The sequence below is a fragment of the Rhinolophus ferrumequinum genome, chromosome 20, assembly GCF_004115265.2.
Source record: "Rhinolophus ferrumequinum isolate MPI-CBG mRhiFer1 chromosome 20, mRhiFer1_v1.p, whole genome shotgun sequence".
NCBI lineage: Eukaryota > Metazoa > Chordata > Mammalia > Chiroptera > Rhinolophidae > Rhinolophus > Rhinolophus ferrumequinum.
The window spans coordinates 36,741,024-36,752,013 of NC_046303.1; positions in this window are offsets into that span (position 1 = coordinate 36,741,024).

The window sequence follows — 10,990 nt, forward strand, 5'->3', positions numbered from 1 at the left end:
GATTCACGTCTCAGGTTGGATGGAGCAGATAAAATAAGATTTCATCATGCTACTCAGAATGGCACCCAATTTAAAACATATGCATTTATTATTTCTGAGATTTTGCATTTAATATTTTCAGACCACAGTTGATGGCAGGTAACTAAAGTCATGAAAAGTGAAGCCATGGATAAGGGGGACCTACTGTATCTACTCTTGATATGACGGGATGAGATCAGCACTTTATTTCCATAGTCTTCCTCCTGAAAATCCATAACTCCCTGTCTAATTGTAAGAAAACCATCAGGCAAAACCATTAAGAAGGATTCCACAAAATGCCTGACTAGTAATCCTCAGAACTGTTAAGGTCTTCAAAAATAAAGAAAGCCTAAGAAACTGTCACAGCCAAGGGGGCCTAAGGAGACATAATGACTAAATGTAATGTGCTATCCTGGATGAGATCCTGGAACAGGAAAAGGACATGAGGTAAAAAGTAAGGAAATCTGAATAAAGTATGGAGTTTAGTTAACAATAATGTATAATACTGATTTATTCATTGTGACAAATATAGCCTACTATTTTAAGATGTGATTAATGGGCGTGAAGTATATGAGAATTTTCTATACAATTTCACGTTTTCCATAAATCTAGAACTATTCTAAAATTTAAGAAGTATTAATATATTTTGGATATTAACCCCTTATTCAATACATGGTTTGCAAATAATTTCTCTCATTCTGTAGATTGCCTTTTCATTGTATTGACGATTTATTTTGTTGTGCAGAAGCTTTGTAGTTTGATGCATTCCTGCTTACTGATTTTTGTCTTTGTTGCTTATGCTTTTTGTGTCATAACCAAAAATATCTTGCCAAGACCAATGTCAAGGAGCTTCCCTATGTTTTCTTCTAAGAGCTTTATAGTATAAGGTCTTATATTTAAGTTACATAAAGAACTCGTCCAACTCAAAAACAAACTACAAGCCATCCAATTATAAAATGGTAGAGCAACTGAATAGATATTTCCAAATAAGACATCCAAATGGCCAACAGATACATGAAAAGACACTCAACATCTCTAATCATCAGGCAATTACAGAGGGTGCCAAAAAAAGGTATACACATTTTAAGAAAGGAAAAAACTGTATTCAAATTGTAATATTCAATATATACTGATAACAAATGATGAAAACAAATCCCGCTTGAGTTCTACAATTACAAGTGGTGCTAAAAGTGGTTACCATCGATGTAATTTTAATACAGTTTTTTTCTTTCTTAAAATGTGTATACATATTTTTGGCACCCTCTGTATAAATCAAAGCCACAGTGAAATATCACCTCACAAATGTCAGAATGGCTATCATCAGAAGAAAAAAGTTTGGCAAGTATGTGGAGAAAAGGGAACACTTACACACTGTCAGTAGAAATGTAAATTAGTGTAGCCACCATGGAAAACAGTACAGAGGTTCCTCACAAAATTAAAAATACAACCACCATATGATACAGCGATCCTATTTCTGGACATATATCCAAAAGAAATAAAATGAGATTATCGAAAAGGTATCTGTTCTCCTGTGTTCATTGTATCATTATTCACAACAGCCAAGACATGAAAACAGCCTAATTATCCATCAACAAATGAATGGAGACGCAGTATATATATGTACATACACACACAATACAATATTATTCATCCATGGGAAAGAAGAAAATCTTACCATTTACAACAACATGTATAGAACTTGAGGGCATTATGTTCAGTAAGTCAAACAGAGAAAGACAAATACTACAAGATAACACCTATATGTTGAATCCAAAACCCCTGAATTCTTAGAAACTGACAGTACAGTGGCAATTACCAGAGGCCAGGGGGTGGGGTAAACTGAGGTGATATTGGACAAAGGGTACAAACTTTCAATTAGAAGATGAATAAGTTCTGAAGAGCTAATGCACAGCCTAGTGATTATAGTCAACAATACTGTTATATACTTCCAAGTTGCTAAGAGACTAGATCGTAAACATTCTCACCCCAAAAAATAATAATTTTGTGACATGGTAGAAGTGTTAGCTAACTCTACCTATGGTAATCATATTGCAATACATAAGTGTATCAAGTCAACATATTGCACACCTTAAACTTACATGATGTTATATGTCAATTATATCTCAATGAACAAGATATTAATAAAATGAATATAATATTAACCTTTCTCTCTAGTTTACATAGATTTTTCTCTATAAATTTTAATAATTTGTTTCCAGGATTCAAGTTTTAACCCAAATTAAATTTTATTCACAATCATTTTTAACTTGATTTTTCCAAAGCCAAATGTTGACTGTGAATCCAAAGACCTTTCCAGTGGATAGATAGATGATAGATAGATACATATTTTTTTTAACTCTTCTTGTACTTCTCTGTTAATTTTATTTGGATGGTTCTAAATTTCTATTAGGTAAGTCATTTTTGGAAGCCAATAAATCTCCTTCAATAATATATCCTTAGTGAGAATCAACACAGATGCACTCACCAAACACACGTACACACACACACACACACACACACACACACAACACACAGAGTATAGTTCTTTTAATTCACAAACTTGACAAATTTCTTTCTTTTTATAATCAGCCTATTTCAGTATGAAACAGTAGAGTGTGGTGTTCTGATCCTATTTCTTTAAATAAAGCTGAAAATAGAATTCGAGTGTTGAGGACTAAATTTTAATAGATTTATCATTTTGACAAGATTATTTGATGTGCATTCCAGAACTCTGTGAATAGAAAAATGTATTGCTTCAGTTTCAGAGTTTTCAAACTGAACTTAACACATAAAGCTTTTACACCTTTCTATCACTGTTTCTGTACCATCACTATATAAACCTCTGCAGTGTTTCAATATGACCTTATTTTTTACAAAAGGTTCATCTACCATGTGAAAATGTCATCTCCAAAGTTTGTTCTGCCATTTCTTTCAAATTACACTATGTTTCTCAGCATTTTTCTTCAGAGATTCCAAATGAGAGGTAAGAAGAGTTAACTTTTTCAAGGCTGACCCCCTGCCGACTGCTCTTCCTGAGCTGGTGTGTTGGCTGCCTGCAGAGCAGGACCAAATGGCAACTCAAACTACTCCAAGAAAAGAGGTTCAGAAAAGTACTAAGAATTCAATTCTGTGAGAATGCTGCGGCAGTGTTAGATCAGGGTTGGAAGCCAGTAATTTGTTTTGTCATATATCTACAACTCCAAGGCATGAACCCCAGTCTCTGATCACAGGAGAAGGGCTTGTGTTCTCCGAACCAGAACTACTACTGCGACAGATCAGTGCTGATGGCTGAAGTTCTATCACATCATACAGCTCTGACTGCAATAATTGGCCTGCAGTCCAGCTCACATGATGGTGCTTCTTCAGCTGGGGACCCCCTCCCAGAGTCTGATACTTAGTTGCCTTATATTCCTGTGTGCTTCTCCAGAGTGCCTTTTCAGGGGCAACTGCAAATCTTCTAATCCTCCTCTATTAGAAGTTTCTCATTATGAACATCATTCCATGCTGGACGCGTGTGTTGTTGGGTCAGTTGTCCTCATTTGTTTGACAATTTGGTACAGAAAGAAAGACACTTTGCCCCCAAACCTACCATAGCCTTCAGGAAGATAACCAAGGTACTAAAGATCAAGAACATATCCCAGGGAGATTAAGAAAGTCGTTTTCTGGGGTGGTAGAGTCAAGCAATGTGAGGGTTTGAATTACAGGATATTAATTTGTCACATCTCTTGTGTTGACTCTACCATGAACCAGAGACCAAGAATAATATTCTATTCTTTTGTTATTACTAATGGTCTTGGAAGGAGTTTCCCTCTTATAAGGCTCTATAGTAATTTATAGATTAATAAGTCAAATATGATGAGATTCATGGTGTTCCCAACCCTAATTTATGTGAGATAAAATAAAATACTGGGAAGTGGGAAAGGGGTCTTCCTTCCATTGGCAAAAGAATGGGTGTTATTGGACTGACTGATTAATATCTAAGATATAGGTTATATAAGGAGATGGCCGAGAACTTCCCAAAAATGGAGACAAAGAGACTTCAAAACTCTAGCCTCTTCCTATGAGATTATGCTCATAAAGTGATTAGTCCACAAAGGTAGCCCTTGAGGAGTCAGTGGCCAGGAGTCTTTCCTATCGAACTATGATTTGCAGAAGCATTTCCTATTGAACTGTGAATACACGCCAATACATTTCAAGCACTGGCTAGGTATAGTTCTATTTACCGTCGGAATATCCAGACATCATCCAAATAATAACGAAAAACAGCAAAATACTCTTCATTAACCTGGAAACACAATAGTCTAGTTTCTGTATCAGATCTACTATCATGCTCCCTATTGGCCACAGAATGCATCACACAGGAGAAACCTACTCCAAAATCCTAGGAGTCTGCATTATGTTCCTTTGGGGATAAAGCAAAAGCTCCATGCAGCATCCCTTTGTATCCTTTACCTGCAATTGGATCCACTGGGTCAAAGTAGCTTGGCCCAAAACCTTGATGTGTTGCAGATCTGTCTCTTGATCTGGGCCCCTTTTCAAAGTCTGCATTTTACTCAGTAAATAGCTGAAAGAGCATCTCCACATATGAAATATGTTAACTTTAATATTCATAAAGGCCCACCAATTGCGATTCTCTCTTTGTGTGGAGCAGTACCAAGTAGGACAACTTCTTTCTTACATATAAGAAGCTATCCTGACATTTCTGAGACCATTCAATCTTTAGAAACTTTACTAATGTGGCTACCCCGAAATTTTATTTCCCACCCTCTGGCTTAGGTGACTCTAACTGAGGCATCGAGGTACTTGCTTATTCCTGGTCAACAAATCCAGTTAGCATAATTTCATACATGTAATGGGCCATAGGAAGGTTCTGTAGGATGGCAAAGGCCCTGCAAACCTATATGACTATATTATGACTAAAATTAGGAGTACTGACTATTCCCTAGCAAGATAATAAAAGTGTACTATTGACCTTGCCAGGCAAAGGCAAGTTGCTTCTGGTTGTCTTTACTGATTGGTATAAAACAGAAAGTTTTTGCTAAGACAATAGTTGTCTAAAAGGTCCTTGTCGATCTGATACAATCAAGAAGCCATAACAGACTATAACTGTGATTGGGTTCACCAGTGGATGAATATATTCATTCTATAGAACTTATGTTTTTTGTTTTTAAACAACCAAACCAAAAACCTAAATACAGATGTTTTAAAAATCACCATCTCTGCATCTTTCAAATATTAAGCCCATTGTTCCTATTGAAATTAGGGGACTTAATCGATGGCAGCATCTTCTATCATATTTTTATTCATGCCCTACAGAGGGTAACCAAAGCACAACTCTCTAAGGATTATGATGCTCGATTCACCAATGTATTTCTTAATGCTTTGGTAAAGAATATGTCCTCCAGACCTTCCTAGATATGTAGTTAGGGAGTGCCTGAACTAGATGTATATAAATGTGTCTATCCCAAAATTTCTATCTCACTAATCCTTAGGACTCCTTGTTCTAGAATATATAAATGCGGTTCTTGAATCTTATCTAACTCTTGTATAGGCAACAATTGTGCACAAGCTTCGATTAACCAACCCAATACACCTAATCCCACTTCAAGTGGCTAGAGCCAACAAATCCTGAGTTTCAGTGAGTATAATCATAATGATAAATTCAACCTGATAACAACTGTATATTTTATACTATTTGGTCTTTGGCCCAAGACCACGAAAATCTATTTCCATATGTGTTCTCAAGTTTTCTACGTGTGCTCCCAAGTTGTAATAGAGTTAGCAGGAATCTACAGCTCCTTTGTTATGTAAGCTACCTTTTCTAGGAGTAGGCTTTGCAATTATCCTTGTGAGATATAATGGCATCAAATACTTGCTGTTGGTCTAGCCAGGAATGGAATGAAAACAAAATGATAAATAATTTTTTTATTAAATTTAATTAACATTTGACTACAAAATTATATTAAATAAAAGTAGAACTTTCAGAAAGTCCTTCTAATATTTTAGAAACAAATAAGGAAAGTCAAAAGGCTTGGTTGAGGAGAAAAATAGTAATATTGCACACAAATGTAAGCTTTAAGAGGAGACATTATTTTTCAACCTGAGTATTAAAAGAATTTAAGAATAACTACAAAAGATACTTACTGTAGCATCTAAACCAGCAGAAAAAATAAAAAGTTTAAATAAGGAAACGATCACAACATAACAGAAAGTAGAAAAGACACGGTAAATAGACAAACAAAAAACATGGTGGAAATAAGTCCATGCATGTAACGTAAGTATAAAGATAAATGCAAATGGACTAATATTAGCTATGAGAGTACCAAAATCATTAGAGGGGAAAATTCTTTGGTCACTGAATTAATGAAATCTATTGTTTTCTGACCTGTCTACTGGGGTTTCTTGAAACAGAGACTCAACATTTCACTTAAATTATGTCAGCGAGGAGGGAGAGCTATGTGCGGTGCAGGTCAGGGTAATTAAGTTCAATATAAATAACATACATATAAGTTACCATGTTTTAGGTTAGGTTTGTCTAGAGAAATATATCGGACAAAAATGTAAAAAATGAAAATCTGTTCACCAAAGGCTGATTATCTCCTTCCCAATTAGTGGCAGCCAATATAATTAAATTATTAAATTGAAATGCTGTTTAATGACAGTTGCTATATACATTTGAATATTATACTAATTTGATTACTGTATTACCAAACAGTAATTTTCCTGGATCCAGTTGCAGTGTGTTTTTTTTGTTTGTTTGTTTCAAAAAAAAAAGCCAAACAAACAAACAAAAAAAACATCTACCCATTCTTCATCTTTCAGGCCTCCCCAGTTGTTGAGCCCAGTGGTTGGTTGTCTGTATTTTAATGTTTACACACATACTCATGTAAACATTAGCCTCTTTTGCCCATTAAATGTTTTGCTCCTTGGAGTCTTAAAACGTAGTTTTACTTTCTAGTACAGAGCTTTGTTCATAATGGATCAACTCTGCTGTTTCTAGAGGTGAGTAATAATCATGCCAACATTGATGGTGGGGTGACCACTGGAAAGCCTCACGGCTCTGTAAGAATTGCTTTACTTCATATGAGCAAGTCCCACCATCACAATGATTTACTTACCTTGCCTCTACATGGGATTACACCCTGTGGGAGTGAGTATACATTAAAAATTCTAAATGATGGCAGTGAATTTTCCTAGAAATTATGCATGAGGATTTTATAATGTTTGGGTAAGCCTCAAATTAATCATATTAGGTTTGGATAGATTTTCACAATAATTTACTTAGAAAAATACATTCAAATTTTCACATTCTCGGATAATGCAATTCATGTCAAGAGAAGGATTACTAATTCCCTTAATGATTCATTCTATACTCAACTCGAGAGAATGCAGAAGTCTAACACAAGGTATCATTTTGCAATAAGTGTCAAAAACATGTTTTATCTAAATAGCTCAACATACAGTACCGACAAAATTCAGTTAGAGATAATTTATACCCTTCAGTGGCCAAAGTAATCTATGGGTTTCTTTAAATTGCTTTTGTCTATAAAATAAACTCAATTTGCTTTACCACATGAAGCACAAATTTAAAGGAATATTTCATAAATCTCTGTCACTGAAGATTAAAGTAATCTTTAATTTACAAATACTGCTACCAGCCTATGAGCTTTATGTTGCTAGGGTTTGAAAATTTAGTTAGACAACATAAAGCTGATTTTCAACCTCACCTGCTAGTAAAGGCAAGATTTCTAATAAAATAAAAAGAGATAAGCCATTATTAAATGTCCCTAAAGATGTCCTACGTGCACTAATATGGTTCTAAACTCTTATTTGTCTGAACAGGATTGTTTTAATAGAGCACTAGGGATGAGGCATTTAAGCTGTGTCTACAGTTAGCTATCATAGTAACTCCACTTGGTAAATTTCACATTATGTTTACATCTTCTGCATAAGGTCAAAGAGGTGCATAAGGTTCTTTAGCCCTTGTTGAAAAACACATGTTACCAGTTTATTTTAAATGATTGTTTCTAAACTTTGTACCACTCACAAGCCCAATGTAAAAAGTAATGACATTAAGCTCTAAAGTACTCACAGGCTAGCTATGTCAAAAATTTCCGTTTCAAACACAAATGCATATATGTGACATTTATAAAACTCTGACTTCTCTTTAAATAATTCACAACATACTTGAATACTGACTGTGAGGCATTGTGCTAAGCAATTTACATGTATTATCACACAGAATTCTCACAACAAACCTTTAAAATAGTTCTTTATTAGTCCCTTTTTACAGAAGAGAAAACTGAGGCACAGGGAAGTTAAATCATCCAAGGACACACAACTAGTAAAGACTGAAATGCATTGTTCCTTAACAGACTTCAGTTTTTAGAGAAGTTTAAGGTTTACAGAAAAAATCAACAGAAAGTACAGAGAATTCCCATATGTCCTTTTTTCCCTCTTCCACCCACCTACACACAGTTTTTCCTATGATTAATATCTTGCTAGTACGGTGCATTGGTTACAGTTAATTCTACCTTATCATTAACTAAAATCCATAGTTTACATTAGGGTTCACTCTGTGTTGTACAGTCTCATGTGTTTTGACAACTGCATAATATCATGTACCTGCCATTATAGTATCATACAGAATAGTTTCACTGCCCTAAAAATCACCTGTACTCTACCTGTTGTTCATCCCTCCGTCCCTCCTGCCAAATCCCTGGCAACTACTGATCATTTTGCTGTCTCTATAGTTGTGCCTTTGCCAGAATATCTAGAGTTAGAATCATACAGTACGTAGCCTTTTCAAACTAGTTTCTTTCACTTAGGAATACACATTTCAAGTTCCTCCACGTCTTTTCGTGACTTGATAGCTCACTTCTTTTTATCACTGAATAATATCCCTTTGCTTGCCTGCAGCAGAGTTTATTCACTCACTTACTGAAGGACATCTTGGTTACCTTCAAGTTTGGTAATTATGGATAAACCTGCTGTAAACATTCATATATAGGCTTTTGTATGGATATAAGTTTTCAGTTCATTTAAGTTAATACTCAGCAGCTCTGGATTAATTTCCTAGGGCTGCTGTAAAGTACCACAAACTGGGTAGCAAAAAACAACAGAAATTTATTGTCTCACAGTTGTAGATACTAGAAATCTGAAATCAAGATGTCAGCAGGTTAGGTTTCTTCTGAAGGCTGTGAGGGAGAATCTCTTCCATGCTCCTAGCTTCTGGTCACTTGCTGGCAATCTGTTGTCCTTTGGCTTAGAGATTAGTATTACTGCCACCTCTGTCATGTGGTGTTTTCCTCTGTGTTACCACTTTGTCTTTACTGTGTAAGTGCATCTCTATGGCTCAAATTTCCCCTTTTGATAAGGACAGCAATCATACTGGATTAGGGTCCACCTTAATGATTTCATTTTCACTTGATAACCTCTGTCAAGATCCTGTTTCCAAACAAGGTCTCATTCTGATGTGTTGGGAGTTAGGATTTCAAGATATATTTCTGGGAAAATACAAATCGACTCACAGTCTGTGCAATTGCTGGGTCATATGGTAAGACTATGCTTACCTTTAGAAAAAACTGCCAACTGTCTTTTAAAGTGTCTGTACCATTTCGCAGTCCCACCAGCAATGAACAAGACCTCCTGTTGCTCCACGTGCTCACCAGAGATTGGTGTTGTCAGTGTCCTGAATTTTAGTCATTCTAATGGGTATACAGGGATATCCAATTGTTTTAATTTGCAAATCTCCAATGAAAAATGATACTGATCATCTTTTCTTTTTACACGCTTACTTGCCGTCTGTATACTTTCTTTGCTGATTTGTCTGTTCACATTGTTTGCCCACTTTTAAAATGGATTTTTCTTATCATTGAGTTTTTGTGTTTGTTGTATATTTTGGAGACAAGTTTCTTATTAGGTCGATATGTGTTTTGCAATGATATTCTCCAAGTTTGTGGCTTGTATTTTCATTCCCTTAATAGTATCTTTCACTGAGCAGAAGCTTTTCACTTTAATGAAGTTCAGTTACCATTCTTTTCTTTCTTTGTTGGATCACAATTTTAGTGTGTGTTAACAAGCCATCATTAAACCCTAGATTTTCTCCTATGTTATCTTCTCAGAGAGTTCTAGTTTTGTGTTTTACATTTAGGTCTATGACCCATTTTTAGTAAACTTTTGTCAAAATCTTAAGATTCCTTTTTTTGTTCTTTCTGCTTGTATCCAGATGCCTAGTAGTTCTAGCACCATTTGTCGAAGACTCTCTGTTCTCCATCGAGTTTTGTTTTTGTTTTTGTTTTTTTTGAAATAATGAATGGGTGTTAGATTTTCTCATTGCCTTAGTTTCTTTATCAAAGATAAGTTGACTAATCTTTTGTGGGTCTATAGTAAGTATCGAAGTCAGACAGTGTCAGTCCATCGACTTTACTTTTCTTCAGTATTGTTTTGGCTATTCTACATTTTTTGTATTTCCATATAAACTTTCAGATTAGTTTTTCATTACCTTCAAAATAATTTGCTGGGATTTTAATGGAGATTGCACTGAACCTCTTAATAACTTAGGAAGAACTGACCTCTTAACAATACTGAATCTTCCTATCCATGGAAACAGAACATAAGTCCATTCATTTAGATCTTTGATTGCCTTCATCAGAGTTTCCTAGTTCTTCTCATGTAGATCTGGTATGAATTTTGTTAGATTTATACCAAAGTATTTCATTTTTTTGAAACACAAATGATGTTGCTTTTAATTTTCATATAAAGCATTCTCTTTTTCATTTTAAATACAGTTGTTTACTACTGCTATGTAGGAAAATAAATGACTTTAAAAATTTTTATTTAAGTATACTTAGTATACAATATATTAGTTAATTAGTTTCACATGTACAATATAGTGATTCAACATTTTTAATAGCTTGCAATGTATATTAATTAACCTTGTGTCTTGCAACTTTGCTATAATTGTTTATTA